The following is a 27,586-nucleotide window of genomic DNA, read 5'->3' on the forward strand; positions in this document are numbered from 1 at the left end:
ATCTGGATGAACTGGAGGAATGGTCCGATATAAATAGGATTACATTCAATAAGGACAGCTGCAAAGTACTAAATTTAGGAAGAAATAATCAATTGAACACATAGAAAATGGGAAATGACTGCAGAAAAGGATTGGGGGATAGTGAATCACAAAGAAAATATGAATGAAAAATGTAATACTGCTGTAAAAAGGTGAACATCATTCTGGGATGTATTTGCAGGAGTGTTGTAAGCAAGACTCGAGAAGTAATTCCACCACTCTATTCAGGACTGATAAGGCCTTAACTGGGGCACTGTGTCCAGTTCTGGGCACCACACTTCAGGAATATATGTAAATGGTTGTTATAAAGAGGAGGGTGACAAATTGTTCTCCTTAACCACTGAGGTAATGGGTTTAAATTGTAGCCAGGGAGATTTACATTAGATTGAAGAAAAACACTTCCTAACTCTCAGGGTGGTTAAGCACTGGAACAAATTACCTAAGGAGCTTGTGGAATCATTGGAGGTTTTGAAGAACTGTTAGACAAACACCTGTCATGGGCCCACTTATCTCTCTTATGCCAGTACTGCATCAGTATAACTCGGTGGTAAATGGAACAAGGAGTAGAATCAGACCTCAGAGCTTAAAGTAGCTTGGCCTAATTTCTTCTGTTCTTGGTAAGGACTTGTTTTGGGGATGTCTCAGCCTCCCTGAGATCCCACAAGAAGCATGCAAAGTTTCGGGGATTTGTGCTGCCATTCTGATTCCTGCAAGGGAGCCTGCTGCACATGGCCATGTCTGGAACTGCAGGTGCAAGACAAGGGGTCCGGGTGGTGGGGAGCTTTGAGAGAACAGGGGAGCAGAGAGAGGGCTGAGGTGCCATGGAGCACCAAAGTGGGCGTTACACACCGTGCAGCCAAGCTGTGACTGAAACCAACTCCTCTCACAACAACACAAACCAAATGGATTTGTAAAAGATGTAAGGAACAGCTAAAGATTTGCCGATGTGAGCTCACTGAGGCATATAAATATGTATGCCCTCTGTCTAGGAACATCCCTGTGGGTGTGGGTTTAACACACTATAGTGGCCTTTTATTTTATTTATTTATAATTTTAAAAAGAAAGAAGAAAGGGATCTTTATGGAAAAGAAATAGCAAAATTGCCGCTCACAATCAAAACACTCACAATCATGTTTCAGCAATATGCCACCGCAACCAATTACTTTTATTAAAAGGAGAATAACAAGTTATTGTGAGTGACACAAGGCTTCCTAATGGATTTTTTTCCAACTTGTGAGATTCTTTACCACCCAGATGAAAAGGATCCAAGGATTTTAGAAGCAAGGTGTCATCTGCCAGATTCCCAGAGATCCTGCATTGGCAATCTCTGCCGACATCACCACTTTTGGAACTGCGAAAAGGAAAGAAACTCTCAGACTCTATCTTTATATCCGTTAAAACAGGGATAAAATAACATTACATTTCAAATGAAAGATAGAGCAGGAATTTCAGTTTAACTCCAAAGCTGGGAATTCATACATTCTGCTACAGAGTTATAGTGAAGATAGTCATATATATCTAAACATGTGATCTGGCTGCTTATCTGGTGTATCAGTTAAATATACCAGACTTCTGAATGTGGCTCTTCCCTCTCTTTACTCCAGCTAGAAAGAAAGAAAGAAAGAGTGGACATAAAAACAAGGAAGAACCTCCCCCGCTAGAAATTAAATATTAGAACTGCAGGAAATATGACGCAAAGTTTTCATTGAAATGTTCATCAAAATGAATAAAAAAATCTTGAAATTTGAAATTACATTGAGGGATTTAATCAAAATTGTGAATATTAAAATTTTTGACTAATTCTATTACATAGAGAAGAATAAAACCTCAAATACATAGAGCGTACAACAATATGACACATCCAGGTACAATTTTTTTATCAATCACACTTTTGCCATATCTAAAACTAAACTAACAAACACGTAATTACATGCTCAATAAGTTATTCTTAAAGAATGCCTGGAAATTCGAAGTCTGCCTCCCAGTTCAAGTAAGCCTAAAGCCTGATCATATTCTCGTGGCAGTTTCATACTTGCAGCCATGCCTCCTGGTTGCAGGGTTCTCTGAGTATGCTCGGTGAACCAGCTGAAAGAGCAGCACCACAGTTGCTAGCATGGAGAGTCCAGCTTCATTTCCCCTGCCTTCAAGCTGCCTCTCTGGTGTTACAGTGACTCTCCCTACTGCTTCTCTGGGACCTGCCTATGTTATAACATTAATTTCACCATGCTGGGCAGCCTGTATAGTTTATGGTACATGCAGCAGGTAAAAAGAAGAACAGGGACAGGAACTGCTGCAGATTTGCAGTGTGGCCAAGTTCATTTTATTGTAGGAGCCTTCATGTTCAAACCATTCAAAATAAATTCTGAGCAATGTTAACATTCAAGTCACCAAGGTTTGTAATGGCCCTGGAATTCTAAAAGGAGAAATGCAAAGGCTCAGAGTATGTACTGAGCTACCTTAAGGACTGAAAGTAGCATCATTCCTCAAAGTGGACTGTTACTTATTGAATTGCATTGAAGAGTGAGCGCTTCTGATGACATGCATCTCTCACCCACTGGGTAGTATGTGTTACACACATACCCCCCTTTGTGGAAGCTGAGAGTTCTGTTACATCCTCCTCTCATCAAAGGTGGATCCCAGCTTTCTGAACTGGTCAAGAGCTGTAAGGACTAACCATTGGGTGAGAAATACATTATTAAACAGGAAAGTACCTTGTTAATAACTACAGGCTATAGATTGTGCTTTATGTTTTCCTTTTAGCTGTAACTTTATGTTTCCAAACCTTTATACTTCCTTGTATTTGAATCTATATCTCAACCTCTGTTAGATTAACTTCAATTTGGTTTTCCTATAAACACATCTAAATGCCTGGTGCAAAGGGGGTGGTGAACTGGGGTGCACTGCAGCAGATTGGTGTACATTGCAGGTGTCTAGAAGCCTGGGGAATGGGCACTCGAGTAGAACAAAGTGCGGTATGTAAATTGCTAGCCTGCATTGGGAAAGGGCAGGGCTTGCAGAGCCCAGAGCAGTTCACGTGTGTTGCAAACTGCCGGTCGTTGGGCAGGAGTTCCCCTGGGGGACACACATAAGGCGCTTTCACTCTGTAAACAGGTGGTGGTGATTGACCTTAGGCACCTTGGATAATCCCCCAAAGTGTCACATTTATACACTGTCGCAAGTCATCCCTTAACCGTCTCTTTGTTAAGATCACTAGATTGAGTGCCTCGAATCTATCAGTATAAGGCATGGTTTTTAATCTTTTAATCATTCTCATGGCTCTTCTCTGAACCCTCTCCAATTATAAACATCCTTCTTGAATTGTGGGCACCAGAACTGGACACAGTATTCCAGCAGAAGCCACACCTGTGGCACAAACAGAGGTAAAATAATCTCTCTATTCCTATGTGATATTTCCCTGCTTATGTATCCCCAGCTCACATTATCCCTTTTGGCCACAGCAGTGGCACTGGTAGTTCATGTTCAGCTGATTATCCACCACTTCCCTCAAATCTTTTTCAGAGTCACTGCTTCCCAGGATAGAGTCCCCCATCCTGCAAGTATGACCTACATTCTTTGTTCCTAGATGTATACATTTATATTTAGCTGTATTAAAACGCATATTGTGTGCTTGCATCAAGCTTACCAAGCGATCCAGATCTGTCTTTAGTAGTGACCTCTTCATTATTTACCACTCCCCCAATTTTTGTGTCATCTGCCAACTTTACAAGTGATGATTTTATGTTTTCTTCCGCATCATTGATAAAAATGTTAAATAACATAGGGCCAAGAACCAACCCCTGCAGGACCCCATTAAAAACACACTTGCTCAATGATGATTCCCTATTTATAATTACATATTGAAATCTATCAGTTAGCCAAATTGTAATGTACTTAATATGTGCCATGTTAATGTTATATCAATGCATTTTTTTTAATCAAAATGTCATGTGGTACCAAGTCACATGCCTTACAGAAGTGTAAGTCCATTACATACATTATAGGCTACTTTTGCAAGCTTCATTTTTAAGCCATTTCCCCTTGGGTTGATCTGCCCTCATGCTTTTACATGTTCTTCTTTCCAGAGAGACTCACAGTAGGTCCTACCAGCTCCCCTCAGACTGAGGACAACAAGCCTTTCATATCCAGAATGCTTTGTTAGACGTCAACAGTTGTTATGATTGCTTGACTACAAATCAAAGAATCCCTGGTTTTGACAGAGGCCATTTCCCAGGGGGGAACTGAACTTGTGTAAAACATATTAAACAGTAGCTGTGGCTGAATGAATTTTGCTCAAACGCTTCAAGCAATATAATCCCATTGGTCCTGGAGTGAGTATGGATGTTTCCCTTAAAGAGGAGACTTTTCCAGAAATGGACAAATATGCAAGAAGATGGAATTATTATGGAAACAGACTGGGGGCTGTCCTTATTTTGAGTGCTACCAAGAAAATGCTATGACTGAATCTGTCCTCAGACTCCAACGAGAAACTGCAGAACTGGAATTCGTTTGCGAACTGGACACCATCAAATTAGGCCTGAATAAAGACTGGGAGTGGATGGGTCACTACAAAAAATTAATTTCCCCCTGCTGATACTCACACCTTGGTAACTGTTTAAAATGGGCCACCTTGATTTCATTGGCCTCCTTAGCACTACAAAAGTGATTTCCACCCCTTCTTGTCAACTGTTGAGAATAGCCCACTTCCACCTTAATTGAATTGGCTCGTTAGCACTGACCCATGCAGAAAAGGACCTAGGGGTCACAGTGGACGAGAAGCTGGATATGAGTCAACAGTGTGCTCTTGTTGCTAAGAAGGCTAATGGCATTTTGGGCTGTATAAGTAGGGGCATTGCCAGCAGATCGAGGAATGTGATCATTCCCCTTTATTCGACATTGGTGAGGCCTCATCTGGAATACTGTGTCCAGTTGTGGGCCCCACACTACAAGAAGGATGTGGAAAAATTGGAAAGAGTCCAGCGGAGGGCAACAAAAATGATTAGGGGTCTGGAGCACATGACTTATGAGGAGAGGCTGAGGGAACTGGGATTGTTTAGTCTCCAGAAGAGAAGAATGAGGGGGGATTTGATAGCAGCCTTCAACTACCTGAAGGGGGGTTCCAAAGAGGATGGAGCTCGGCTGTTCTCAGTGGTGGCAGATGACAGAACAAGGAGCAATGGTCTCAAGTTGCAGTGGGGAAGGTCCAGGTTGGATATCAGGAAAAACTATTTCACTAGGAGGGTGTTGAAACACTGGAATGCGTTACCTAGGGAAGTGGTGGAGTCTCCTTCCTTGGAGGTTTTTAAGGCCCGGCTTGACAAAGCCCTGGCTGTGATGATTTAGCTGGGAATTGGTCCTGCTTTGAGCAGGGGGTTGGACTAGATGACCTCTTGAGGTCCCTTCCAACTCTGATATTCTATGATTCTATGATTCTATGACCCCCCCACACCACACACACTTGGTAAGGCAACTCCCATCTTTTCACATGCTGTGTATTTATACCTCTCTACTGTATTTTCCACTCCATGCATCTGATGAAGTGGGTTTTAGCCCACGAAAGCTTATGCCTAAGTAAATTTGTTAGTCTCTAAGGTGCCACAAGGATTCCTCATTGTTTTTGTCCTCAGCTAGTAATTGAAAATAGGATCCTTCCATCAGACACTAGGAAAGTGACATATAAAAATCCTGAAACATTTAAAAGTATAAGCCTTGATTAGAAGCCAACAAGACACTAATTTTCTAATTGGTTTGTCATAGATTCAGTGGTCATGTATGTGGCAACCCCTCCCAGCCTCCACACACACCTGTGGTGCTGGAGATAATGTTGGGTGTTATCAGGTGTCAGCATCCAAGCACTATGGATGCTCCAAGCTGGGAACTGACCATAGGCAGCCTGGGTAAGGCAGCTGTAAGTACAAGTCAATCAAGTTGTTCTAGTATATGCGTGGCTAACCATATGCTAGGGCCAATCTTGCCCCCAGACAGTCCAGAATCAGGGCAGCACAGAGGCCTCCTTTGCCCCCCTGCCGCTGTGCTGTGCAGTATGTGCAAAGCCTCCAAGGGAATTAAACAACAGTTTGGACATATAAAGAAGAGAAACAACTATTTATAATCACAGAGACATTTTACCCTTCTGGAATCCTGCACTTACCCTCCTACAGCAAAATAACCGACCACAGCAGCGTCCAATGGAATAAGTTCCGAAGGGACACCTATAGTAGCATCGACCCCCATTTTGTATACATCGCCTGGAACAATTCTGGGTGAATCCTGCACAAAGAGAAAGGATCTTGATTTTCATTCACACAGCAGGGTAAACAAGAGCTGTGACTGCAGCAAGACGGGAATTTCCCTTTCATTGAGACCCAGCCATGTCAGCAGGGCCAGCTCTGGCTTTTTTGCCACCCCAAGCAAAAAACACCCGGCCAGCCGGGGCAGCAAAGAGGTGGGGGGAGGGGAGGAGGAAAACAAACCTGCCCCTGGCCGGAGCAGCAAGGGGGGGAACAAACTGGCCAGCCGGCCGGAGCGGCAAAGGAGAGAAAAAACAAAAACAAAAAAAATACCTGCGGGGTGGCGGGAGCGTGGGTGCAGGGGGACTCCCGGCCCTGCAGACCCCGGGCAGCGGAGTGCGCACCCCAACTAGCGGGGGCGGGAGAGAGAGAAGGGGGGCGGCCAGGGCTTCCTTAAGCGGGGTGCTTGCCACACGGCCCCTCCCGCTGCGCCGCCTGCTGGGAGGGCTCCGCGCAGCTCCGGTCGGCTGGGAGGGAAGGACGCGGGCTGCCCTGCTGGGCTTGCTGCAGGGCGCTCCCCTCCTCCACCCCCTACAGGGTGGCGGGAGCAGCAAACCAAAAAGAAAAAACCTGCAGGGGAGACCAAAGCGGTGAAGCGCAAAACAAAACAAAACAAAACAAAAAAGGATTAGATGGAATGCCGCCCCTTGGAATCTGCCGCCCCAAGCACGAGCTTGCTCGGCTGGTGCCTGGAGCCGGCCCTGCATGTCAGCCCAATTATCTTCATATACACTGTTGTACTTTATCTTTAATGGCTGTAATATGTGCACATACAATGGCTGCCCCTCAGAAGAGAACAGAATGAGAGAATTAAGCAGATGCTCGGGCTCCCTGGCTGCACACTGCAGAACCCTAGCACTGAGCATGGGTGTCCTTCACAGCCCCACACCTTTAAGGGATAGAAAAGCAGGTAGCTATCTTCATCGTTAACTTCCCTTAATGGCCGCTGCAGTGGTTTTGACTCTTTCTTACTCCTAACAGTGAAGTATCATGCAGTATCAGCAATGGGCTAGGTTGCTGCAACGTTTAGAAACAGAAGAGTATGAACAAGTCTTTTTCAGTCCTAACTGTCTGTGAGACCCTGTGCAGGCAGCCCTTGGGAATAGATTCTTCTTGACCAATTGCCAGGTTTGGACATGCCAGACGTGCCAATCCTTTTGAGAATGGAAATATTCACCTCCTTACCCTTTAGAATATTTAGATTAGAATATTTTAAAGTAGATTAGTTGTGCTTTGATTAATGTATCCACTCTGCACAGATATCAACCCAAGACCTAAACAGTATTGTCTCATTGCTTCCTTGTGCTCCACCTATCTGTCTCTGTTTTCTCACTCATCTTATATTTGAATTGTAAATTCTTTGATGCAGGGAGTGTATCTCTGTTGTACTGTAGAACAGAAACTGACACAATGGAGTCCCATTGTGGGAGTGGGGCTTCTAGGTGCTAATTCAATAATAAAGAATAATAATACAGATACATTGTCATTTCTGCAGGAACTGTTCCAGCCCTGCACAATAGCATTTCTAGTAATGAAGCCAAGCACAGATATGGAAAATTATTTCTGTGACACAGTGTAGCTAAAACATTGAGATGTAGGTCTGCCATATTAACAATCCGGGTTCTATTCCCAAACAGCCTAGACTCTTGTAGGGGCAGGAGATATTACTTAACAAAAGGGACATTAAAGCCCTGAATAATTAACTTTTATAATCACCTTTAATTTCATTAAGAACTTACCTGGAGTGCTTTGCAGCACCAAGAAGAGGACAGCAAAGAGAAGGTAGAGAATCTTCATAGTTGAAGTTTGGCTGGGAGCTCAGTGTCAGGAGAGAGAAGAGACACAAAGCTAGACAGGAGACAGAGAGTCTCTCTATTTATAGGGTGCTGGGAATTGTGATCTGTTGAAATCTCATTTTGATGTAAATCACATTAATAACATGTATGCTGCAATCTCTTTGTTATAATGATTATTATTTGTACAGCACCATAAAAGTTCAAGGGGGATTTCTGGGAAATGCAAAAGACAAGTCCCTGCCTTCAGGAAGTTACAATACACAAGTTATACCTGGAAAACATGTATTTCCTGGTTGAAAGAGCCTTGAAGCCAATGGAAAGACTCCCATTGAATTTAAATGAGGGACCTACTGCAGAGAGGAATTCCAGAACACAGCTCTATCTGGGAAGCCATTGGCAGTAGGGAGTATGTGTGTTTGTGGATTTATTTTGTACAATATTTATAAATATTTACATGTATTTAGGGAATTTTCCTAATTTCATGCATCAAAACCCATTACAAAGAGGTCAAAATCCTTTTAAAAATGAGAAATAAAGTGAATAACATTGCAAATACTGTTTGCCAGGAATGCATAGGTTTGGTTTCTTTCAGTAAATCTAAACTGAGGAATTTTTCAGTTAGTGATGGGAGAAAACAATGAATTTCCCCTTTGTTTTCCCTCCATAACAAGCATCAGCCTTAACAATAACCATCTAAAGTAGAGACATAAAATGTTAATGCATCAAACATGTGGAGGCCAATGGCATTTGCAGGTGCTAATCCCCTCTCAAGATTTGTCTCATTCTCTCAGGAAGGAGAAAACAAGAAGTGATTGGGCTTAAACTGCAGCCAGGAAAATGTAAGAAAGCTTCTAAGGGGTCTATAGAGGCGTTTGACACCTCAACGTTCCCTGAGTGATTCATTCTAACTAGGGCCCAGAACCTTACAAAATACAATCCCCACAAAAGCTTCAGAACCCCCTTGGGAATCTCCCTCCAGTCATCACCTTCCTCTCCCCCCGCCCCATTTCCACTCATTTGCAGGCACCAGATACAAAAAGATGAAGGAAGGGGACCAAGAATGACAATCCATGCAGATGAGGACAAAAACAGGGCAATGAGGAGCTCTGACAGGGCAGTGAGCTGCCCCTCTCATCCCCCAGTCAGTGCCCTCTGTTTCAACTGTCTCTCTGCTGTTGGAAGGTGTTAGTCTTCTCACCTGCCACTTTCTCCACAAAGAAAGGACAAGGAGCACTGCCCAGAGCAGACACAAGGAGAGGGCACGTCCCCCTGGCTGGCCACCTCACTCCTCTTCTTTCCCTGTCATGGTCTTGCCATACGCACAGAGACGTTAGATAAAAACAGCAATACTCTTGCAGGAAGATGGCTGGTAGAACCACAATTAATAATGGCTTTATTTTGTCCTATATGATTTATAAAGATATTGTGGTTAAGGGTACACACTGTATGTTGCTTTTATAGATTTAAAGAAAAGCTATGGAAAATTTCTTCACAACTTTGTTGTTGCCCATGGAAATCTGGAGCACTGGAAGATCTACCTCGTTATCTTTTGGACTGTAGAATTCCAAAGTGCACACTAGATTTTACCTCTCGTACACAAAACTATTTTGTCACTATCTCAAATGGTAATGTTTTTATTTTTTTCAAAGTCCTCGTCATAATGACATCAGTGGCAATTTTTGCTCGTTTAGTGTAGTGCTGAATAAGAGAGATTTTATAATATTCTGAATGACATTTTAATGTATTATATGGATGTTGCTGTTGTTTTAGATTGTGCATGTATTTCTTTTTATATTGCCAAAAGACATAATTGAATTGCAAGAAGGTAACAGTCCTTTATCTTAGAATTCAGAACAAGAATACATAAAAATGCAAAAACAGAGGGACAAAGCAAGCTGCTCCCTATAACAGAGAGACACAACTCATCCCAGATTTCTCAAAGATGGCTGGCTGACTCTACTAAGCCCAGAACACATGCTCCCTATAGAGCCCTCTAGCTTGAAAGCAGGACCAAAACAAAACCCTGAACATTTAAAGTGATAGCTCTACAATTTTAATACAGTTTTCAATACACCGCTGTTTCCCCACAGATAACAATGATCCATCTGGTCCCATCCAGCTGCTGACTGGAACTCAAAGATCTTCCCTTAATTGGCACATGGCTGTTACACTGATGACCACACCTGGCTTTGGGAAAGGCTGGAATATGTGGGTTTCACAGGTGGGGATGATTGAGATAAAAGAAACACCTCCCTTCATAAAAAAATAAAGAATGCCTCCTCTTCCCCTTCTGCTGCCAACAAACCCCACCTTGACCTCTTTTCGGAGCCAACTGCAAGTGGGAGTGAACCTTGGCTGAAGTTTAAGGAAGATTCACTTACCCACTGGCAGCCATCCATCTTACTTACCCATAGGTCTATTCCTAAGGGAAACAGGCAGTCTAAATATTCTCCTTGTATCCCATAAAACCTCATCTCCCATAGGTTTCTGATGGTGGAACCCTCTCTCCCAACACCCCTATGTTTCCTCCTTGCTTTGTGCTCTGCTCTTGAGGGAAGACCCGACCACCTCCTACCCTCCCCTGGAGCATCTTGAGGAGATGGCCCATCGCTCTGCTGACTTTCCGAGGGCAGTTGGTGGCCTATTCCTCCTCCCACTATCTTAGAGGTCTGTCCAGACCCCCCTCACAGACTGAAGTTACCAATAGCTTCTCAGGAACAGGTGCCTTCATCCTTTAGTAGCAGGATGTGGCTAATCTTTTTTACAACAACATAAAGTGATTGATTGAGCAGATCAGCTATTTTCTAATACTCTAATGCACTGTCAGTATTGAACCCAGGTTATTGCAGATTAATTTGAAAGGGGAAAATAGCACTGGGCCTCTGCTCTTTTCTGCCTTTTTATAAGGTATCAAGAGACCAGAAGGGATTTATGTTTTATAAAGTTTTGTTTTGTTTTGTTTTAATCTGCTTTGTTTTTTTCTCCTTGTTATTTACCTTAGAAGTATCAGGAAAACCAAGTCTGGTCTTCCCTCTTTTGCTAGAAGGTTCTTTGGAAACCCCACAGAAATGTCTTCTGGGTTCCTCAAACCAGAACTGAAGGGTGGGGTTCTTGAATCTTTAACAAGGAAAGTTTTTCTCTTAACTAGTTCAAAGACATTTGAATAAAATAGTTGTTATTAATAATAAAAAAACTGAATCTCAGTGAGAGTTCATTGAGCTCGGTGACATCTGTGAGTGGGGGAAAAGCCCCACAAGGCAGACCCTGGTACTGGCTCCCTGGGAGTTTTGGCAGCCAGGCCTTATGGTCCCTCTGTTTATATTTGAGGCTCTCCAGCTGTCAGGGTTGGGAGGCCTAAGCACTCAGTCACTGCTAGATCTTCCTCCATGTGGGCAGCATTTCCAGCAGTCCTCTGTTTCCATGTCTGGCTAGCCCATGCATGAGTATCTGGGGGTCTCATTTCACACAGGTCCGGCCCCGCCCTGATCTTCGGGCCATTAGCAGCTATTGAATATCTAGCTTTAAATGTGCCCCATGATGGTTGTTCACTACCTCCTGAGGGAGAGGAGGTGATGAAAGGGGGCAGCTGGCCTGACCTCAAGATCAGAGCACAAGGTGAGGGGGAAGCATGGCCTGTTGGCAAAGGGGGCTCTGTTGGGTGGGGACTATGGGACAAGAGGTTGGGAAGGGACAGGGAGAATGTTTAGACCCCGACCACCTCCCTGATGGGCTGGAGATGTGAGTGGGGAGTCAGTGAGTAACTAAAACAACTTCCCAAACTTCAGCCAAGGTTGGTTCCAACCTCAGGGAGGCTCTGAAAAGGGCCCTGGTGAGATTTTGGTGAGGAGCAGGGGTAGGGAACAGAAGGCAGGAGGCCTCTCTTATTTTTGTGCACGGGTGTGTTCCTTATACCATTAGGAGCAGTTAGCCCATCTCTAAATGTGACAGTCACATACTCCAGTTCTCCCAAAGCCAGCCATAGTCATCAGAGCTAAACCAGATCTCCACATGGTGGTGTGTGTCAGGCTATCTGGAGTGGCTCAAGACCATGAATACCAACCTCAGGGTAGACTGTTAATCAGTATGGCATAAATCCCAATTTGGGTGTGAGTCCTATTCTTAGATTTCACCAACCGAGTGTTAAGTATAAACTCCTCAAGCACTATAACAGCCTAACCATGGAGTCACAGACAGTCCCCTTGGGTATACTTCGATCTATCTTGCCAACTAGGCAAGCTTGCCTTTGTGGTAGATGGTCCCTTACACCAAAAATCACAACAATGTTCAGGTTACTCTCTGTCCCAAAGGACCTGTGACTTACCCCAGGTCAATTGCACCTTAGATCTCACATGAAAGACAATAATTGTAGATAATCCTGTAATAAACTAGCTAAAGATTTATTAACTAAGAAAAAGAAATAAAAGAATTATTTATAAGGTTAAAGCAGGTACGCAACACACAAAGGTACACAGTCAAATGGTAATAGAAGTTTTTGTAAGTAAATTCTGTATATCCCTTCGGGCTAATCCAGCAGCTGGAGATCCCTTGCATGTACCTAGAAATCTTGCCCTTACAGAACCCAAGCAGCATAGAGATACCATTTCTTCTTGCTAGGAATTTTTATTCCCTTCCCTCAAGCTGAAGGGATGAGTCTATTTGCATGTCTCCTCTTCATAGGGAAGTGTGGGAGGAGAGAAAGCAATTATCAAAGTCTTTGTTCTTTGATATTCCACAACAGCTGGTTTGGTTTCAATGGGCCTTCCTGGTGGGGAAGCACCTAACAGCTTCTGTAGGTAGCCAGAATTTTACATACATTAATATTTCTCTCCTTTCTGGTGATATACACAGTTCCAGAGGTTTACAGTGCAAATGCTTAAATGTTACCTTACAATATGGTATACAGATGTTATAAGTGAGATTAATATATGCAGCAATTTAAAAGCAGTCACACCTCTATAATCCTAATGCATATTTTAACAATACTAACACAGGTGAGCCAAACTGGTTCTAGGTATGTATTTGTTAGTGTTCAGTTGAGACACAGGGACCTTGGCATGAGCTGGCGTCTGGTTTGCCAGCATCACAGTGTCAACAGGAAAACTTGAGTGAGTGAGGGAGGCAGAATTTGCCCCTTTCAGGGGAGACTTTCATGCGATGCTGCAGTAAATGCCTTGGAATTGAAACACATTACATCTATTGCATGCTGCTGAGCCCCTAAGGTTATAACCGGTCAGGTGTGTCTGGCAAGGATTGTGCTTTCCAAACCCAAGTGGTGCGCTGGCTCATAGTTCCTTTATCCACTCTCTAGAAGTGTCATCCCCCCCTCCCTTTTACAATTTGATCTACGGGGATAGAATTTGCTTCTCAGGTAGCAATTGCCAGGATCACTCTGCTTTCCTTTTCTGTAAAGCTTGGGATTGAAGGATGGTCTCATTGTTCAGTCATGAAATTAGAACTTTGAGGGAAAACAGACACATGACTCCTGCCAGTCACTGAGGGGGTCATGATGAGTTAGCCAGGAGATGCCCAGAATCAGGAGAAAATGTGGGAAGTGTATCCCATTAAATTGCAGTATCCCTAAGTGCCCCTGGATTGTAGTCTCCAAGGGGAGTGTTTCAGTGACTCCAGACCTGGTCGGAGACGGACTTGAACTGGAAGGGGACCAGTAGGATCTGGGCTGCTCTCGTCCATAAAGTTATCTGTGGTGCCAGAATGAGGGAGTTACTGAGGCTGGCTCAGCCTGGCTCAGGATCCTTGGCCTACTGGGTACTTGTAGCTGTGGCATGACCTGGCAGGATCTGGGGCATGTCCTGGTCAGGATTAGGGTTTGGGGCTCGGGGTTATGCCTGGCTTTCATGCCCAGCTTGGACCAAGACTTGTGTCAACTTGTTCTCTGGAATCTCTAGGGCCAGGCTTCAGGCCAGGCAGGTGGAGATGGAATGGCCCAAGTGGCTGCAAATGAAGCATAGATTGGGATGTCACTGACTGTCTTTTTCTTTGGGAGTAAGTTGCTGGTAGGCAGAATCTATCTGTCTGTGCTTGTCATGTGCGAACAGGGTGCGGTAGGCACAGGCCAGGCAACTGGAACCACCCCTTCTTTCTTCATGCCGCTCACACCACTGATTCTCAGATCGTTCAGTCAGCTCAATAAAGAGTGCACTTGCAGCTGCAGTAGGAACTGGAGGCAACACTGATTTGTAAACCAGCGGAATGTCTCGTGGCGCCCACTGAAACGTTCTGGTAATGGAGTCTGTTCCCAGATTTGCCCGTTACTTTGGGGTATGCTCATTTATTCGGGTTACTCTCCTGGGGGGAGAGGGGGTTTCTGTAATTCTATCATGTACTGCTTGTGTCACGTGTGTTTTCATATGGCGCTCTACTTCTCCCTTCTGCAAGTCCTCTCCCAGTGGAGCTATCCTGCAGGACCTAGGTTCCCTAGGGCTGGGTTCCTCCAGCCCCAGAGCCGGATGAACACACCCACACATACATTAACAGAGCAAGTCTGAGCGGACCAGGTCAATCAGCACTTTTAAGCTGACTCCTTATATGTCTCTGGACTCACTGGCCTGGATGAAGCAGCACTTTCAAGCTGCCCCCCCTTATATGCCCCTGGGCTCCGTGGACTGGGTCAAGCAGCACTTTCAAGCTGGTACCCTTATGCGTCCCAGATTCAGCACGTCCCTGTCCCCACCCGCACATCACAATTTTACTGGTAGTAACCTACTTGATGAGCAAACCCCACAGTATTTTCGGCGCTGCAGGGATCTTTAGCTTAGGTAAAAGAAGCGTTGCTGTAAAGTAAATGGGGGAAGCTAAAAACACAGAAGAGTAAAATTCAGCAAGAGAGAGAGAAGCAACCAACTTAACCATACAAGTTATTTATTGAATAACAGTGATAACTATTGGCTTAACCAACATAACATACATTATTAAAGGTTAATACCTAAGGTAGAAAGGAAAACAGAGAGAGAGAGAAAGAGTGATCTCACCCACTCCATGAGGCTTGAACGGGTCAGGGTTCCCAGATGATGGTGGTAGCTCAGGGTCCTGAGTGCTGGAGACAGGCAGAGCCCCCAGCATGATCAATCAGGAGAAGATGGAGTCCTAGTGGAACTTATGCATAGTTTGGATCTAAGCATCAGAACACTTACTGGAGGGTGAGTAGGGATTTTTGTAGCGAAAATACAATGGTTCAAGAGAGAACACTAGATTTGTTTATAGGTAAACCGATGACTTAAGGGTTTTCTTTAGGCTAGACAATAGGAGCTGATCACTCTTGGCTATAGGTGGTGTTTCCTTCCAGGGAGCTCACAATGCAACTAGGCTGCTTCAGTATTTTGGATATCAATCAAGGATTCACTACTAGAATTGGTCTGATAACTGCTGAGCTGGGTGTGGGCAGGTGTAGGTTCATTAGCATCTGGAGCAGAGATTCCCATGATGCAGTGCTTCCCTGCTTTTCCTGGTCCCAGAGTTCAGTGCGGTTTTCTGTTCTCTATTCTGTATGCAAATTGAGATGTCTCCCTGTCCCATCTTTCATGCAGATGAGGCTAGGGGAGTTGTCTCTGTTCTTCATTCTGTATGCTAATGGAGATGTCTTAATCTTGTCACACTTGTCAGGAGGGGTCTAGGTGTCTCTCCCATCCGCCCTTCATTGCTCTCTGTAAGTCTTTTCCTCTGATGGGTTTTGGTTTAAGCAGAGGCTGGGGGTGGGGTGGGGGGAGGTGTCTTTCATGAGGCAGGCTGGATACTACACTCTGGTTCCCCAAGAACACAGAGCTGACTGCTATCAAGTCACAAGTCCCTGCTCCAGGGGCACTGCAGCAGGTGGGATCCGGGGGCCAACATGCTGTGTGTGGAGTTGAAGAGCCTGCAGGCATAGCACCTGATTCTCTGCAGTCAACTTGGTAAGATGGACCTGCGCTGCCTGGAAGACCACCTGGAGGCAGGCTCCCTACTCGGGTTTTCCAGTTCCCTTTGGGAAGGAAAGGTGAGCCCTGCTGGTTCCATTCGGCAGGGCCCTTCCGAAGGGAAGTGGTCTGAGCAAGCTGTTAGGTCCTGGGACATAGGTGGTCTGGCATAGAGGTCAGAGAAGTCAGGCATCCAACTTAGGGAATGAAGTGGAGGGTCATAACCAGAAACAACTACTGATTACCAGAGCCAGGGGTGAAAGCTGAGGGTTCGAGCTGGGATCAAATGCCTGAGCCAAGGATCAAGCCAGAGTCAGTCAGAAATCAGAGCTAGAAGTAGTAACCAATAGTTGGAATAGAGGCATAAGGGCAGGAACCGGAGGTGAGGCAAGGATCAGCATGCAGTGGGAGCATGGTGGGAACTAGGAATGAAGGCAGGGGTGAGGCAGGAGCTAGGAGCAGGTTGGGATGGAGCGGGAACCGGGAATAGGGTTGGGTGTGGAATTCAGGAAACAGGAACACGCAGCAGTAACAGGGAATCACCTCTAAGCACAAACCATAATAATAACAGGTGAAAATAGGATTTGACTCTAAAGGACCCCAGAGTGGCGTAATAATCACCATTGACCATGACCAGTTAATGAAACAACAGCTGGGATAAAAAAGGAGAATAATAAATATTTCTGCTCACACTGTAATGTCTCCCATCGGGAATCCTAAACCGACTTTTGTTTTGCACAGCAATAGCTCCTTCAACTGCAGCATCCAATCAGTATAGTGTGATGGGGGATGGGGGAGGGAGGAGGGTTGACAGGCATTATGGTAACAATTACCTCCCAAATGTGTACATTACAAGGTGTCTCTGGCACCCTGGGTGAATCCCGCAGAAAGAGAAAGAGTCGAATTTTCATTCACAGAGCAGCGTAAATAAGAGTTGTGATTGTAGCATGATGGGCATTTCCCCTTCACTCAGACTTAGCCAAGTCAGCCCAACTGTCTTCCCGTGCACCATTTCACGGCAGCTTGAATACGTCAGAAATGGCCGTGATTCAGTACGAATTCAACGGCCACCCCTTAGAAGAGAACAGAGTGAGGTTAAACAGACAGGTATGTTGGCTCGCTTGCTGCAGAGCTGAGCATCACAGATGTGAGCATAAGTGTCTGTCACCTCCCCATGCCTTTTAGGGATGGAAAGCAGGTAGCTGCCTGCATCACCAACTTCCCTTCATGGCTGCTGTTTTGATCCGTTCTGCCTCCTAACAGTGATATACACCTCTACCCCAATAAAACGCGACCCAATATAACACGAATTTGGATATAACGCGGTAAAGCAGTACTCCGGGGGTGGGGCTGCGCACTCCGGCAGATCAAAGCAAGTTTGATATAACGCAGTTTCACCTATAACATGGTAAGATTTTTTGGCTCCCAAGGACAGCGTTATATAGGGGTAGATGTGTACCAGGCAGCATCATAAATGCTGATTGGCTGAGCAGGACTGAACTGGCTCAACACAGTGTTGGATGGCTACAACTTTTAAAAAGAGAAAGGTTTGAACAAGGCACTTCCGGTCACACACCCGATGGTCTGTGACTCTGTGAAGATGTTCTTGTGAAGATTCAGCTCTCAGGAATAGTTTCTTTATGGCCAATTTCCAGTTATAGATGTAAGCAGAGTCAGAATAAGTTCCACCCTGACATCTGGTGGTGAGCTGTGGAAAAGGATTTCTGGGGCTGATCTCGTTTGCATGGGCACACCCACCCTGCCTAGCATGATGGGACTGCTTGCCCAAATGGTCACTTGGCTGCCGTGGGACCCCCAGTCTCTTTGTTATTGGGGTAGGAGTAATAAAGTGTTGTTATCCTGGGTATATGAATCAAGGACAGTAGAACTGTATTTGGCATTTTATGATGGAAGGACTCGCCCTCAGCTAAGTAGCTCTTGCTAGGCAAGAGACATGGGTTCCAAAGTCCAATGAATAGAGAGATATGCTGGTGATGAGTATGTGTAGGCTGTTTCTGAAGGTCTGAAATACCACTTTGACCTTTTATTTTCCCACAGTATAATAGCTGAGCTAATTTTGACTCTGTTAGGAGTCTTGTTACATGCTGTAAAGCTGAAATCAAAGTCAAGGCATTACTTTAAACAATACTTGGGCTAGTGGTTCTGAGTGTGCCAGCACTCAGGCTCCCTACTAACAGCTGGAATCAATTAGAGCTGTGTTAAGAGGTGGGTGCTGATGGTATATTGGTGAGCAGCTAGCAGGATGGCTGGTGGAGAGGCATGAGTGGTGGTGAAGACTACAGCAGAACCCCCTGGAGAGGAGTGGCAGTTGCCTGTTGACCCGAGCAATGGGACATGTAAGGTACCCCCATACGTCTCCACCCTTCCACTCAGGCTGGGACGTAAACTCTGCAGATGAACTTCTGAACTCTGGGGCTGCACTGACCAAGGATAGAAACTGTAGGTGGGGTGACTGTTGGGTTGCTGGACTTAAGACCCTAAGGGGAAAAGGACACTGCCAAACTTATTTGGGGGTGGGTCTTTTGCTCCTGGTTTTTGTTATGAATCCTGTTTGTGGTGTTTCTCCACATAATGCCACATTGTTTCCCTCCTTTATTAAAAGGCTTTTACTACACTCAGACTCTGTGCTTGCGAGAGGGGAAGTATTGCCTCCTAGAGGTGCCCGGGGGGGTGGCATGTAATTGTCCCAGGTCACTGGGTGGGGGCTTGAGCCGGTTTTGCATTGTGTTATTGAAATGGAACCCCTAGATACTGAACCCGGCCCTTGTTGCTGCCAACTTTGACGGGCAGAAGGGTTACATAGGGATGCCAGAAAGGCTGATCCTTGTGAGAATGTGGCTCGAATGTCCATCTCTTCACCCTTTAGGTAGGTAGGTTAGAATATTTTAAACTAGATGTGAGCTGTGCTGTCATTAACATCTGAACAGTGGCCACAGCCCAGGAGTGAGCTGAATTTATATCACATACAAAGGTTGCTCAAGACAGTCGGCCACCCTAGGCAGAACGTCAGTGTGTCGTCCCTTTGGTATGAACTCCTTACAGCAGCATTCTCCTCCATCAACAGGCTCCCCTGTAAAGCCCCCCACTGGGGTCCCCCACACCGAGGAACCAGCTACCTTTCCCAACCCCACATTAGGGATTGAGCACCATAGGCTGGGACTCGCAGTGTGGGGCTCCATCTGCCCCCCCCCCCCGTTGGATCTGTCCCCCACCATCCAAAGCAAATATCTCTGGGTGTCCATCTGAAGGGGACCCTAGGGTGGAGGAGTAGCTGCACCAGGCCAGGCTGGGGAGGACACAGGTGACAGCTAGCATGATGTTCAAGATGCAGTGGAGGATGGATGACCTTGCACGCACACATACACACACCTCTGAGGTGTAATTAAGCTCAAAACTCTTAGACTTTTCTTTTTTGTGTTCTACAATTTAAAGTTCTAAACACTGTTATCTAAGATACACTAGCTAACATACATATCTATTAAACATTAAGAACACATTAAAATCTAGCAGTTACAGAGCATAAATCTGTCTGTACGTTCGTTCACTTATTCTAAGCATCCCAAGACCTTCCATTACCTAAGGTAAGCTTTGGCTTAAGTAGATTGGAAAACAGTTAGTATCAGGACATATAATTGTTTCCTTATAGTAACAGAAAGGGTGTTGCCCTCACAAACCTATTTATTGTGGTAAAGACCTAGGAGGTGTCTTCATGCACCTTAGTACCTGGAATGCATGTACCCAAAACAAAGATAAAGGTGCATCGTGACCTGGAATGCATGGTTGGCTCAGAACAAAGCTAAGGGGTACACCATGGTACCAAAGCAAAAGAAACAAAAGCTAATTGGTTGAATCTACTTTCCAATGACGTATATGTTACCTTTTACAGGTAAAGTAGGGTGGCTTTAGAGGCTTAACTTTGGTGGAGCACACCTGCATAAGGTGAATGTAACATGATTGCATGGGACGACTCTTCAGAGACTGGTTCGTAAAGAACCTTTTTTCTGTACCTTATTAATACACCTGACTGACATTGGTTATTTGGACTCAAGTATATTTCATAACAAACCAAAGTGTGGTCAAGCAATCGAATATACAATTTATCAACAACACACTGCCTATCTACCGAGAGCAGCCATTTTGTTCTCAGAGTTGCTGCAGACTGATTCTGAGGTGAAACACAGCCTGCACAATGTCCTGGGGATTTTCCTTTGAATCTTCCTTGTTGCTTTCTCTATTCTAAACAATGTAGACAATGTAAACAATGTAGAACCCCCCCCCCCATGTGTCCCGATATTTTCTTCCCCTCATCTGGTCACCCTACCCCAGTGACATTGCAATAGAGAGCTGTGAGCTTGGATGAATTCTGTATAAATAATGAACCTTCATTATACTTCAGCAAATCAGGGTAAATAATAATTGCTATTTTAGCATAAGGAGCATTTCCCATTTACTGTTTTTTTCCCCCCCATTAGTGAGACTTGGCATCCTAAACTGTATTATTCCATTCAGCCTCTAGGTGGTGCTGTGTATCACCTTATTTAAGCTAACCTCCACCATACCTGGCAGACTATTAAAGGATCTTACAGTGAACACATCTGGCTTGTATCTCTCTGAGAAGGAAGCTCTGTGGCCAGTCCATATCTGGTACAGAAGCCTGACCTGCTAGTAGCAGCCCTGCAACCTACTGTTTACAAGAACTACAGGGCACGGTATCAGAAGTAAATTAGTGGTGCCGGAGGAGAACAGAAACAGAAGGAACAAAACAACAAAGGGGCCGGACAGGAAAGAAAAAAGCAACAAACGTTGCAGTATCTCATAAACATGCCCGCAGAGAACTTCAGCTTTGATAAACCTTCACAATGGACAGACTGGAAACAGTATTTTGCAAGATTTCAAATGGCTACAAAATGCCATAAGGAAACTAAAGTTATATAGGTATGTTCTTTAATTTATGCTGTGGGGAACCAGGCAAAGCATATGCTTACATCTTTTGACTTTCCTGAAGACAGTCACAAAGATGACTACAAAAGCGTTCTGGCTATCTCTGGTGCATACTTTATACCTCAAGAGACGAGTCGATGTATAACAAAAGAACTCTTTTATTAAAAGGAGAGGGAACACAGCATTTATTTGGGAAAACACGACAACAAATATTCAGAAGTATGCAAATAATAAATAAACACCCGACCTACAGTTTGCTGGGTAGTATCCTTTGCCTCAGTTTCCCCCCTGGCAGTGTGAAAGTCTGACGGATGAATATTCCCCTAACATGCCATTTAACTTTCCTTCCACTGCACCCGCACTCACAGTGAAGTTATCCAAAGTCAGAGGAGTCCTAGAATTCAGGGATGAGTTCACCTGGGTTCCCCCTAAAGGGAGGGAGGGGTCAAATAATGTCTTTGTGGTTGGCTTCTGTCTCTGCTGCTGCTTGCTACTCACTGCCACTGTTATCTCAACCACTGTTTACTGCTACGTTCTAAGGGTCCACGACTTCCCTCAGTTCTTTGTGATTTCAGCTGTTAGTTATCTCACTGAGGGACCCTCACTGCTACTGTAACCTCTGCCATGTCTCTCACTACAACACTATCACTTTAGTATAGCTAAGGCTCAATTTCTAGATCTGCTCATCAGCAATTTCATCTGTAATAATCACTAAGCAGAAATAAGGACTCTGAACTGAATCTGATCAGCTCCCTCTTTAAACACTGAGGAGAAAAGGATCAATTCATATCTAGAACATCCATACTACCACACAAAAACAGCTGTTCCTAAGACCATCTGACTTTGACTCAACATTGGTATCGCTACCCCCTGCTTAGTGGGTGAGGTTGCTTTTAGGGTGACCCCTTCAACTAGGGCATGCTAAAAACAGTGCTGCTGCCCTTTTATTATTCACTAAGGATAACAACATTTCATTACCCCTGCATTGTACACCAATGTAAGTTTTCACCCAGACCAGCTGGGTCTGAACAATCTCTGCCCTGACACCTAGTGACAAACTGGTGGAAAAGATATCAGGAGCAGACTGTATTTGGATAAATGCAACCACTCTGCCTAGGGGATCAGCAGACAGGCGTATGTTTCCAAACTGATCAATTTTGGCTGTTTTGGGTTAAAATTCACTTGAGTATGCTAATAACTAAACTGTATCATTACTTTTATTAATCTAAATTTGGGTTATTGCTGATTATGTACTATATGTATTGTATGACTTTTAAACCAACCTTTGTACTTTGGGACAATTTAAGCACTATACCCAGATGGACAGACATTCTTTCCTTAACCTGTGTATTATGTAATTTTAACATTAGCTTTAATAAAAAATTCTTTTTGAGTGCAAGAGTAATGAAATGTTTTTATCCTTATTGTACAAGGATAGGGAAGAAGCCCTAATTGAGGAGGTTGCTCTAACTTGAACATCACTTGCTAAGTAGTGCAGTGAGTCAAATCCAAGAGAGGATTAGAGAGAGGTTTTTCATCCTGGGGAATCTGGGTCATTTTAAGGAGTTAAGAGGCTATTTAACTCCCCCCCAGTGTTTAAAGAGAGAGCTGAGTAGCCTCGTTTGAGAGTCCTGATTCTTCCTCAGTGATCACTAGACCTGAACTTGCTGATAAGCTCATCTAAGGGGACTGGATCTTAGATGTGATATGGAGAGAGCATTTTGGTGAAAAGACAATGTGGAAGAGACAGCTGTAGGGAGGTTTTCCACTACCCAGTGAAAACACTGAGAATTGGGCTAAATGGTGGAACCTCAGAATGCAAGTTGTGGAGAAAGAAGGGAGTGATGGTAACTGCAGAGACAGAGACAGAGATGAGCAGAGGTGGAGACATCACTCACCCACCATCTCCCCTCAGGAGCAGGAGACAAACCCACCCAAAAACATGCCTGGACTTTGGTCCATTGCTGCTCTGTGACAACAAATGGTGAGTGTGGTGCAGTGGAGGGAAAAGGGGAGTGGCATGTTCAGTAGACATTCCTTCCATGGACTTTCATACCACATGGTGGGAAATTGAGAAAAGGGACACTGATTAAGATAATGTGGGATGTCTGTTTTACTTATTGGTTGCATACTTTCAAATCCTTGTTGCAATGTTTTCATAAATTACTGGCTGTGTTTTCTTTTGTAATAAAAGATTGTGGGGGTATTTTTTTGGTTATAGATAGACTTAGCGGTTGTAATTGGGGAAGTAGTGCCTCTTTGAGGCACCCAGGGGTGGTTATTTTTCCTAGATTGTCGGGTGGGGGCTTGGTCCAGTACTGTTTCATATTGGTAGGAGGACCTCCTAGATATTGAACCTGGCCTTTTTTGCTGCCTACGCCATGTGGCAGAAGGGTTTCATGGCCAAAACTGATCACTTTGGCAAAGCAAGGCTGTTTGATGATTACCCAGGCAAAATTGGTGTGTCTATGCAGATACAATGTTCTCCTGAGATCTTTTCCCATGTGGGTTTGGAGAGAACTAACCTTGCCAGGCACACCTGACTTTCTTTCTTTTTTTAATAGAATGATATACTTGTGGCTGAGCAGCATACGATAAATGTAATGTGTTTGAATTTCTCCAGAGAATTTAGTCCACTCAAAAGGACATTGTCCATTGACTGCAATGGACTTTGAACCAGGCTGTAGGTATTTACCAGGTATATTCAAAGTGTAAATTACATAAGAGAGGGACTTGTGAGATGTCATTTATTTAAAAGAAAATATGGAATGAAATACTATTAATAATGTCATACGCATCCATGAATAGGCCAGAATCCTTGGCATAATTTAGGCCTAAACCTTTAAAACATGTCAAATTACAGAGGCTGCTTCTGATTTTCATGGTAGGCTTAGACTAAGAAACAGCAACAGTTGCTAGCTAAGCTGACCACACACTCTTGTTAAAATGGGAAATGGCTTCCTCCTTTATCTTTTTTCTTCCAGATTATGTACTTTATAACAAGAAATCCATAATAGAGATACAGTAGATCCAGCTCTTACTTGATAAGGCAGGATAATGCATAAATGTTTTAATAGGAAAAGGGAGGTATAAAGGTTGTCAATAAAAGTTTAAGGAACTATATCGAAATTTGAAAGCTATAATGGGGTTTCTGTAACCAGGGTGTGCAGTTTGAGGTAGTTTTTATTACCAAGGTCCTGCTGGTAGGCGAGTGACACTATATGTGAAAGAAAGCGTAGAATTAAATGAAGTAAAAAGCTTAAATGAACCAAACTGTACCACAGAATCTCTATGGATAGCAATTCTATGCTCGAATAATAAGAATATAGCAGTAGGGATATATTACTGACCACCTGACCAGGATGGTGATAGTGACTGTGAAATGCTCAGGGAGATTAGACTATTAAAATAAAAAACTCAATAACAATGGGGGATTTCAACTATCCCCATATTCATTGGCTAAATATCACCTCAGGACGGGATGCAGAGATAAAGTTTCTTGACACCTTAAATGACTGCATCTTGGAACAGCTAGTCCTGGAACCCACAAGTGGAGAGGCAATTCTTGATTTAGTCCTAAGTGGAGCACAGGATCTGGTCCAAGAGGTGAATATAGCGGAACTGTTTGATAATAGTGACCATAATATAAGTAAATTTAACATCGGCTGGCAGGGAAAACACCAGCAGTCCATCACATTAGCATTTAATTTCAGAAAGGGGAACTACACAAAAATGAGGAAGTTAGTTAAACAGAAATTAAAAGGTACAGCGCCAACAGTGAAATCTCTGCAAGCTGCGTGGAAACTTTTTAAAGACACCATAATAGAGGCTCAACTTAAATGTATACCCCAAATTAAAAAACCATAGTAACAGAACCAAAAAAGTGCCACCATGGCTAAAAGTAAAAGAAGCAGTGAAAGGCAAAAAAGCATCCTTTAAAAAGTGGAAGTTAAATCCTAGTGAGGACAATAGAAAGGATCATAAACTCTGGCAAATGAAGTGTAAAAATATAACTAGGAAGTCCAAAAAAGAATTTGAAGGACAGCTAGCCAAAGACTTAAAAGGTAATAGCAATTTTTTTTAAAGTACATCGAAAGCAAATAACCAATGGGGCCATTGGCCAATCGAGATGCTAAAGGAGCACTCAAGGATGATGTGACCAGAGTCCCAGGGGAGCCAACTGAAGTCACTCAATTAGGCTGAACTGCAAAGAATGGGGCAGACAATCCCCAAAGCTGGTGGAAATTCCAATACTTAGATTTACCAAACCAGCATAAAACAGCTTCTTTATTACCTTCCTGGTTACCCAGAAGCCAACAACACAGTTCCCTTAAAGTAACCCAGCCTCAGGCCTCCACCCAGACACCCAAGTCAAATATGATGAGGATTACTGAAAATCTTATTCATCATATAAAAAGTTCTACCAATCCCAAAGGATTGGATACATTACCTCCCAGGTGAATAAATATTCCAGTTCTTACCCATATACAAGCTACAGCCAATTCTTCTTAACTAAACTAAAAGTGATTATAAAACAAAAGAGAGCGAGAGAGAGTATTGGTTAAAAGATCAGTATACATACAGACATGAGTAAAATCTTGAAATTCAGATTCATAGCAGAGCTGGTGAGCTTTGTAGTTGCAAAGAGTTTATTTAGAATTTAGTCCATAGATTATAGTCCAATGTCCAAAATCATAATCAGGATGTTCCATTTTAGGACTGGAATCTCAATCTTATGACTCAAATTTCCCCTGATGAAGCTTAAGCAGATCTGAGATGACAGGATCAGGACCCAAAGGTCTTTTATTGAGTTTTCTAGCAGCCACTTGACCATACAGTCCTGGGTGAACAATAGGCTTTTGATGTAACCTTCTGTTTACCTAACCCTCACTGGTAATTAACTCAATGAATAAATATAAGATAATTTATCCATTAAGCAGTTTATCACAAATGTTAAAGAGAGACCTCAGGAGATCATCTAGTCCAACCCCTTGCTCAAAGCAGGACCAATCCCCAGACAGATTTTTGCCCCAGATCCCTAAATGGCCCCCTAAAGGATTGAACTCACAAACCTAGGTTTAAGCACACCAATGCTCAAACCACTGAGCTATCCCTCCCCACTACAAGGTGATATTCCTGATATTCATCTAGTGACGAACCAGGGGAAAAGCTCTCAGGAGACGATTAGTTGCATAGACTCTCCTATTTTATAGCGAGAGTCCCTATATTTGGGGCTTTTTTGTATATAGGCAACTATTACCTCCAACCCAATCCCAACTTTTCATACTTGCTATCTCATCACCCTGTTCAGCAGTGAAGAGAAGTCCTTGGTTACCTGATTTCCAGCTGACACACCCATGACCTCAAAACCCACCTGAGTCCTCCACTCATGGATGAGATGAGCCCCTGACTCCCACCTCCCCAAGTATCACACCCTCCCTGCCTCATCAGACAGGACTTGAGAATTTCCCACTTCCCACCTCCCTCTTACCTCCACCTCTATTTCCTCTTAATGCCAATGTGCCCAGTTCAATGTGGGAGGTAAGAAGTTCTGTAATCTGGGGGAGGGAGAGATTATGGGCTCCTCATTAAGGGAAGGGTGGGGGAGGTGGAATCTATCTACATTTCTAATGTGCCCATGAATGCTTATTTTGCTTCAGAGCCTTTGGTGAGGGACCTTGTCAAAGGCTTTCTGAAAGTCTAATTACACTATATCCCCTGGATCACCCTTGTCCACATGTTTGTTCGCCCCCTCCAAAAATTCTAGTAGCTAAGTGAGGCATGATTTCCCTTTGCAAAAAACATGTTGACTCTTCCTCTGCTCATCGTGTTCATCTATGTGTTTGATAATTCTGTTCTTTACTATCGTTTCAACCAATTTGCCTGGTACTGAAGTACTTTTGTTATCATCTAGTCAGAAGGGACTTCCTCAGAATATTTCTTAGAGTATATCTTTTAGGGGAAAAACAACAACAATCCTTCTTGATTTAAAAACTGTCAGTGATGGAGAATACATTGGTAAAATGTTCCAATGGTTAATTACGTTCACTGTTAACAATTTACATCTGATTTCCAGTCTGAATTTGTTTAGCTTCAACTTCCAATCATTAGATCACAAAATACCTTTATTGACTTGATATATATTAACCCTTTTAGCAATTTTCAGCTGATTATCCATCCACAATCCCCAAAACTTTTTTCAGAGTCACTGCTTCCCAAAGTGGAGACCCTCATCCTATAACTGTGGCCAACCTTCTTTGTTCCTAGATCCATACATTTAGATTTAGCTGTATGATTGTTAACTTGTTCCCAGTTTATCAAGTGGTCCAAATCCCTACCTATGAGTGCCCTGTCCCTTAATTTTGGTCACCTGCTAACTTTATCGATGATGATTTTATGTGATTTCATGTTTTTTTTCAGCTCCTTTTATAATCCCCCACTCATTTCATTAAGATCTTACCTGGAGCGCTTTGCAGCACCAGGAAAAAGACAGCAAAGAGCAGGTAAAGAATCTTCATGGCTGAAGTTTGGCTGGGAACTCAACGTTGCTGGAGAGAAGAGACTGCGAGATAGACAGGAGACAGAGAGTCTC

At 43.7% G+C, this 27,586-nt stretch overlaps 1 long non-coding RNA gene across 1 annotated transcript; it reads right to left on the reverse strand.

Annotated features, from left to right (window-relative positions):
- Positions 1–1,190: 1,190 nt before the first annotated feature.
- On the reverse strand, positions 1,191–27,586 carry LOC112060049 (uncharacterized). The gene is made up of 3 exons (XR_002889353.3): positions 27,455–27,586; positions 6,188–6,306; positions 1,191–1,390 (listed from the first exon to the last, which is right to left on the reverse strand). It is a non-coding gene; the product is annotated as an uncharacterized LOC112060049 (long non-coding RNA).

The sequence above is a fragment of the Chrysemys picta genome, chromosome 3 (genome assembly GCF_011386835.1).
Source record: "Chrysemys picta bellii isolate R12L10 chromosome 3, ASM1138683v2, whole genome shotgun sequence".
Classification (NCBI taxonomy): domain Eukaryota; kingdom Metazoa; phylum Chordata; order Testudines; family Emydidae; genus Chrysemys; species Chrysemys picta.